Here is a 6,821-nt window from a genome sequence, read left to right as displayed (position 1 = left end):
TATTGAAGAAGTATCCTCAAAGTGGATACAAATAAGAGAACTGAGGCATTGAGTTCATGTATGATGTTAACGAACAACCAGTGACTGAACTTGAAGCTTGATCAGTACTATAACGTTTGATCCAAAATCTGTAAGTCAAAGATGATCAGGATTTTAACATAACTTAAAGGACATGCAAAGTCAATGCTCTCATGAGAAAAAAATGGTCTTCCATTGAGGCAGAAATTAAACTCTGCAACATTGTTATCTGGAGACAAAGAGAATGGACAAAGCCGTCACACAGGCATTAATGCTCTTTTTGGCACAACAGATCCATTCATGGGGACATTGCAGAAGAGCTGTTGGAGTTATGGTTTTAGAAAAAGACATGTCCAGGTAGTAGCAGACCGTTGCATGACCTGCCAGAAGAACAAGCCCAGACCCATTACAGCCATGCCCCAAGTATGACTGCCCTGCCCCAGCAGGACCGTTCCAACATGTACAACTTGATTACATAACCCTCTCACCATGTCATTGATTTATAGAAAATCGATTGCCACTTAATGAGTAATGCACTATTTAAGTATCATCAAGAGCTAACCCAATGTTGTCAGGTTTGCTTCTCTACAGGTATCAGCCGCTTGGATGATCCACTAGAGGGGAGAACACAATACTGTCCTAGGAACATGGGTCTATGTAAAAAAAAAACCATAAAGAACCATTTGGAGTCAAGTGGGAAAGATCCTACCAAGTGCTGCTGGCCTCTCCAGCGGCAGTAAAAGTCCAAAGGAAGAAAACTTGGATTCACGCATAAGAACTGTTACATTTAGCTCAAGATGGGGAAATTAATTGTGTAACTTACAGTGTGTATTTTGAGTGTGCTTACAGGTAATGTTCCAACCCCCTCCACCAGAAGAGAGATGAAGAGAAAGGGGATTGCATGTAAATACCTTTTTGTATATATCCTACACCTATGCCAAATGAGTTAATGTTTCTAGTTGCTGGGTGCGTGTCCACATACCCATCCACTTGAAAGGGGGCATCCCATTAAGAACCATCTCTTTTAATGCATCTGAAATGGCAGACTGGGTAATTCGCCAGAATGCCTCCTCAAAGGATCTGGTATGACTGGCACGGCAGTCCTCAGTAGGGACAGGGGTATATTGGGTGCACATGACTGACCTCCAAAAGCAGTGGTATTTGCCAAATTAAGACACCTCCCAACAACCTCTTTTCTTGACCCTTACTAACGCTGGAATAGGGAGACTGTCAGGAAGGGTATATTTATGTAAGACCCAGCTGGGACAGCAGGAGATGGGATACAGAAACTGTTCCCAATATTGGAATGTAACTCAGGGGGTTACCCTGGCACACCAAAACCTCACCAGCAAAGGTATTTTATTTATTTTGTTTGCAGCCATAACACCTATGCCTGGTTACCCTCATCATGGTACTTGAGTTGTGTCATCCCTTTTGTCTATTACTCTTTCTCCCTACCTGAGATAACCCACTGGCAAAGTTTAAAAGTGCCATTACAGAGACAGAGAGCGCTTCTTTGCCTTCTTGATTCCTTGGTATGGGATTGCAAAACTGGTGAAGGAATTTATCAACATGGCAGATGTCGTAGAACAGCTGACCAAAGGTACTGCAGAGGCCTTGGATAAAATAAGTGCTGAAATGGTAGCCATCTGTAAAACAGCACTGCAAAACAGAATGGCCCTTGATTGGATATTGGTTGAAAAGGAAAGCACTCGTGCCCTTATCATGGGCTGAATGCTGTACTTGTATCCCAGAAAACTCCAAAGCAAAGCAATCACTAATTTAACAATACGAAAAGAGATGGATAAACTAAGATAACACCTATTCTCCACTCTGTGGAGTTGGGCAATGGGCTGGTTGAGATCTTTAGAAACCTCATTGGTGCAGGGTATAGTGTTATTCATTGTAGTAATTCTCATTTTATATTGTTTGTTTTTGTTAGTTAACTTGCATGCTTTGTGATTTGCTTAAAGGGGAATGAAAGGGGGGGATAGTTGGAGAAACCCATGATCGAATAGGACAGAATGGCTGACAGCTGACCATGGCTGATGCAGCACCACAGGGCTGACAATAACATTTCACAGTTGTTTAATGTGCAAAAGATATAGATAATAACATCTAACACTTGATTCAAGTAATGCATAGCTCAGGGTTGCAACTGATGCATCACTAAAAGATTCAGACCAGTTTCATACAGTAAAAATGCCCCCATCCCTTACCACTGCATAGAGGAATGAATTTGGAGATTGGCAGATATTGGAACGTGGATTAAATGACACAACTTGTTAGATAAAGAATTCTAAGATTAGGTGTTCCACATAACTTTGTTGAAACTGATCAAAAATTAAAATTCTTTTGTATTCCCGGTAATGAGCAATTTAAAAGTTCCTGATCTAAGTAATTGGCAATTAATATGGTGCAGTTGGCACTTGTTACTTGAATACAGTATTTATCATGAAAAGCATCAAGGAGAAAACATCTGGGAAAAATTCATGAAGGACCGAGGGTGGACCACGAGTCTGTCCATCTCAGTGATTAGCAAGCTTGAACTATATAAGATGTTGTACGAGACAACTAATTACAGAGGGACATCTCGACGCCACTCATAAATAGTAATCAAAGGGGAGAGACGTGTGGGCTCTAAGCTTGAAGTGTAAATGTGAAGACGTTGTGAAGCTTGTGTGTGCCTTTGTGCCTTTTTTGCTGTGTGCTGTAACTGAGCTGTAAACCACAATAAAGATTACCAAAATCCACCCTGCAACTCAGACTCTCATTGAAAACAAAGACTTCACCCCAACTGTCCAAAATGCATGTAGCCAGCCAGCTCAAAGAATTTTTCTACTCTGTTGTTAAGCTTTCAGTAAATCTGTGATGTGAACTAAAATGAACACCATAGTCTTTGGATCCACTCTCTGCATATAAGCCATGCTACAAAAACACAACTGACAGTAGCCAAACATTGCACTGAATCAATCAGGAAATAATTATACAAAACTCTGTGAAAAGCTACTCACTTCACCTCTGCGCTGCTTATTTTTCCCTCGGATCTGAATGTTTCTCTCTCCATTAGTGTTTATGCATTTTGCATTGTACAATCTAAAAGAGCATGCATGCAAGAAGACCATGTGCAAAAATTGAATTTGCCTCTGTTTCTGTCTGCAACCACTGACAATCAGGGCCCTCTGGTCAACCTGGCTTCTGCCCAGAAAGAGTTTCCTCTGCTATCGAGATACTTGCTTTTGAACATCTGTTTCAAATGGATTCTTATACATCTTCAGCTGAAGGGAGGTCAAACACAGGGTATAGCTACTTTGAAGGCATCCTCAGTAGTGCATGGCAGCACCAATTGGTACGAAAGCACATTGCAGCCACGAACAGTTCAGGAAGCCTGATTTGGTAAGGGAAACCAGGCGCTCTTTTCAAGCAGCTCTCACAACCTCCTGACAACAACCATACATTCCAAATAAAATGTAGGTGATCCAGCTTTGATTAAGATTTGTCTTATTGACATGTGACATTCACTGTATCATACAGGAAGAAAAATTGACAAATGGAGGGCCATACAGAGAGATCTTTATCCCTCCACATTGCGATCTTATTCCTGCCACTTGATGCAGAATCCTTCCCAGCAACCCCCGTTCTGCTATTTCCCATTCTATCCTAATTGTAAGTGTTCTTGGTGATTGCTCCCCAGTTCAAAGAGATGACCCACACCATTCTGTCATTGTCAAAGCTGATCAAATCTTTCCTGTCCCAGCCATGCTGACAGAGTCCTCCTGTAGTGCTGTTCTCCCAGAATTAAGAACCAAACATCCACTGCTATGCGTGGATCCTGTTTGGGTGACAGTCTTTCATGGTCTAACTTGAATACAAAGTGTTTTGTTGGATTAGAAAACTACCAATGTGCTAAGATCATCACGGTAACATGTCTCACAGTTACATGAATGGACTCCAAAGAACACCTCAAGAATGCCCTATTCATACCTGTCAATTTTTGTTGAAAAGGTATAGTCTTCAGATCCAATGAAAATACCTTGTAATACCTTCTTATCACCATTATTCACACACAATATTCCAGTGATAGAGCATGCAATGCATGAAGGGCCAATTCAGGGATAATGAAAATATTGTGTTAGAAAACATTGTGGCTTTTTAATATTCACGGTCAACAGCATAGCCCTTTCTGGTGATTTTCATTCTAACATACCACTACAGTTATTGGGACTTGACCTGAATCTGTATTGGATCAGAAATAGGGGTACTATCACCATGCCACAACAGTCCTAAAGTAAGCAGCAATAAATGGACATCTAACCTGCCTAACACCTGCGCAAGGTCTGGACAGTTGCCCACTATCTAGTTTCGGAGGCAGATAGTCCAGTATATTGACCATGAAGAGAATATATGTAATACCCATCACATCCATCTTTAGTTCTCAAACAGAGGGGTGGAAATCTCACACTGCTACACTGGTGCTAGCGCCTTTCATGTGAAGTAATGGGTCTGAAGAAATTAATATTCCCTACTGCATTGTGCATGACATCAGTGGAATGGGTAGAGCCACTCTGTGGATAGAGACAAAGAGTTCTGCTCTAATTTTCAGAGGGAGCAGATGTCTCTGTACCAGCAACAGTGATCACCCTCACCCTAGTCCTAACATTTTCTCTAAGACCCTAGTAATTATGCTGACTATTCATAGTTGTACTTATTGCTATTAAGTAATAAACTTTTATTAACTAATAATGGTGTCTCATTATAGATCTCTACAATGGTGTGTCCGTTGCCACCAGTCACTAGATGTGCCCAAAGTAAAGCAAAGGAGGATTGGTAGTAGTGAAGATCCTTTATCCAACCCATGTACTGGTTGTGGTGGCAAATGCCATAAAGTATCAGGAGTTGCCAATAGAGAAAATTCCATATGTTTGCAGTGGTGCAGATTTGATCCATGGAGGAGAACAAATGCAAGAAACCCTGAAAAAAAGAAAAAAAACTTTCAAGCAAGTGAATTTGTCACTTTAAGAGCATTACTGCTAAAAGCCACAGCCAATGCTGCAGAATAACCAAGGGCTCACATACCTATACAATGTCCAACCATCATAAAGAAATGCTACAATTGTAAAACTGTTGGTCACTTCCAGCAGATGTGTAGAAGTAAGACAGGTTCAGAGCGAAAAACTAGTGGTCACACTCAAAGAGAGCTACATGGCAGAACATCTGTCACCATGAAAAAAGATACCTGCATTAGATAAGCTACCTCTGTTGCACATAAGAAATAGGAACAGGATTAGGCCATTCAGCCACTTGAACCTGCTCTGTCATTCAATAGGATCTTGGCTGACATTCCTCATGTTCACTTTTCTGTGTTTTCTCCGTAACCCTTGATTTCCCTACTGATCAAGAATCTGTCCACCTATCCCAGCCTTGAATATATACAAGGACACTGCCCTCATAACAAGGAGTTTCAAAGATGCACAACCCTCTGAGAGAAATTCCTCCTCATCTCAGTTGTAAATTGGCACCACTCTATTCTGAGTCAAAAACAGTGTTGCTGGAAAAACACACCTGGTTAAGCAGCGTCCGAGGAGCAGGAGAGTCAACGTTTCGAGCATAAGATCTTCATCAGGAATGAAGAAGAGCTTTTGCTCAAAACGACAACTCTCCTGCTCCTCAGATGCTGCCTGACCAGCTGTGTTTTTCCAGCACCACATTTTTTGACTCTGATCGTAGCATCTGCAGTCCTCACTTTCTCCTACCAATTTATTCTGAGCCTGGCCTCTGGTACTAGACTCTCCTATGAGGGTAAACATCTCAGCATTTACCCTGTCAAGCCCCTTAAGAATCCTATGTGTTTCAATGTGGTCATCTCTCATTCTTCCAAACTTCAAAGAGTTCTCCGCTGGTTAAATTTTATCCTGCTCACATATTTCAAATGGGGTCTAACTAGGGTTTTGTATAACTGCAGCATAATTACACCAGCTCTCTCTATAAAGGCCAGTCTTCCATTAGCTTTCTTGATTTTGTTTTTGCATCTATTTGTGACATTTTAAACATCTATGCGTTTGAACTTACAAGTCTCTTTGGACATCCACTGCACTTCATACCATCTAGAAAGTGCTCTTATTGATCCTTTTTGAATCCAAAATGGATAACCTCACACTTGCTTGTATTAAACTCCATCTGCCACAATTTTGCACATTTACCTGGTCTATCAATATCCCTTTGTAATTTTATGCAATCATCTTCACTGTCTACAATGCCACCTAACTTTATGTCATCAGCAAATTTAGATATATGACTCTCTATGCCATTATCCAAGTTGTTAATAAATTCTATGAATAACTGAGGCCCCAACAGAGATCCTTGTGGGACACATGGGGCATTGGTCACATCCTGCCAATTTGAGTACCTACTCAGGATCCCCACTTTCTGTCACTTGATGCTCAACCAATTTCTCAGCCATGTCAGTAATTTGCCCTCAACTCCATGGGCTTCTACCTTGGTAACAGTCTCTTCTCTAGTAGTTTATCAAAATGCCTCTGGAAGTCCATCTACAAACCATCCACCGACATTCCTCTGTTCACTACCTCAGTCACCTCTTCCAAAACTTCACTGAGGTTTGTCATGACTGTCATCTGTATGAATCTATGCTTGCTGATGATTAGACTCCCTACAGTGTGGAAATAGGCCCTTCGGCCCAACATGTCCACACCAACCCTCTGAAGAGTAACCCACCCAGACCCAGACCCATTTCCCTCTGATTAATTCACCTAACACTATGGGCAACTTACCATGGCCAATTCACC

This window comes from Chiloscyllium plagiosum, chromosome 9, assembly GCF_004010195.1.
Source record: "Chiloscyllium plagiosum isolate BGI_BamShark_2017 chromosome 9, ASM401019v2, whole genome shotgun sequence".
Classification (NCBI taxonomy): domain Eukaryota; kingdom Metazoa; phylum Chordata; class Chondrichthyes; order Orectolobiformes; family Hemiscylliidae; genus Chiloscyllium; species Chiloscyllium plagiosum.
Note: the sequence above shows the minus strand (reverse complement) of the source record.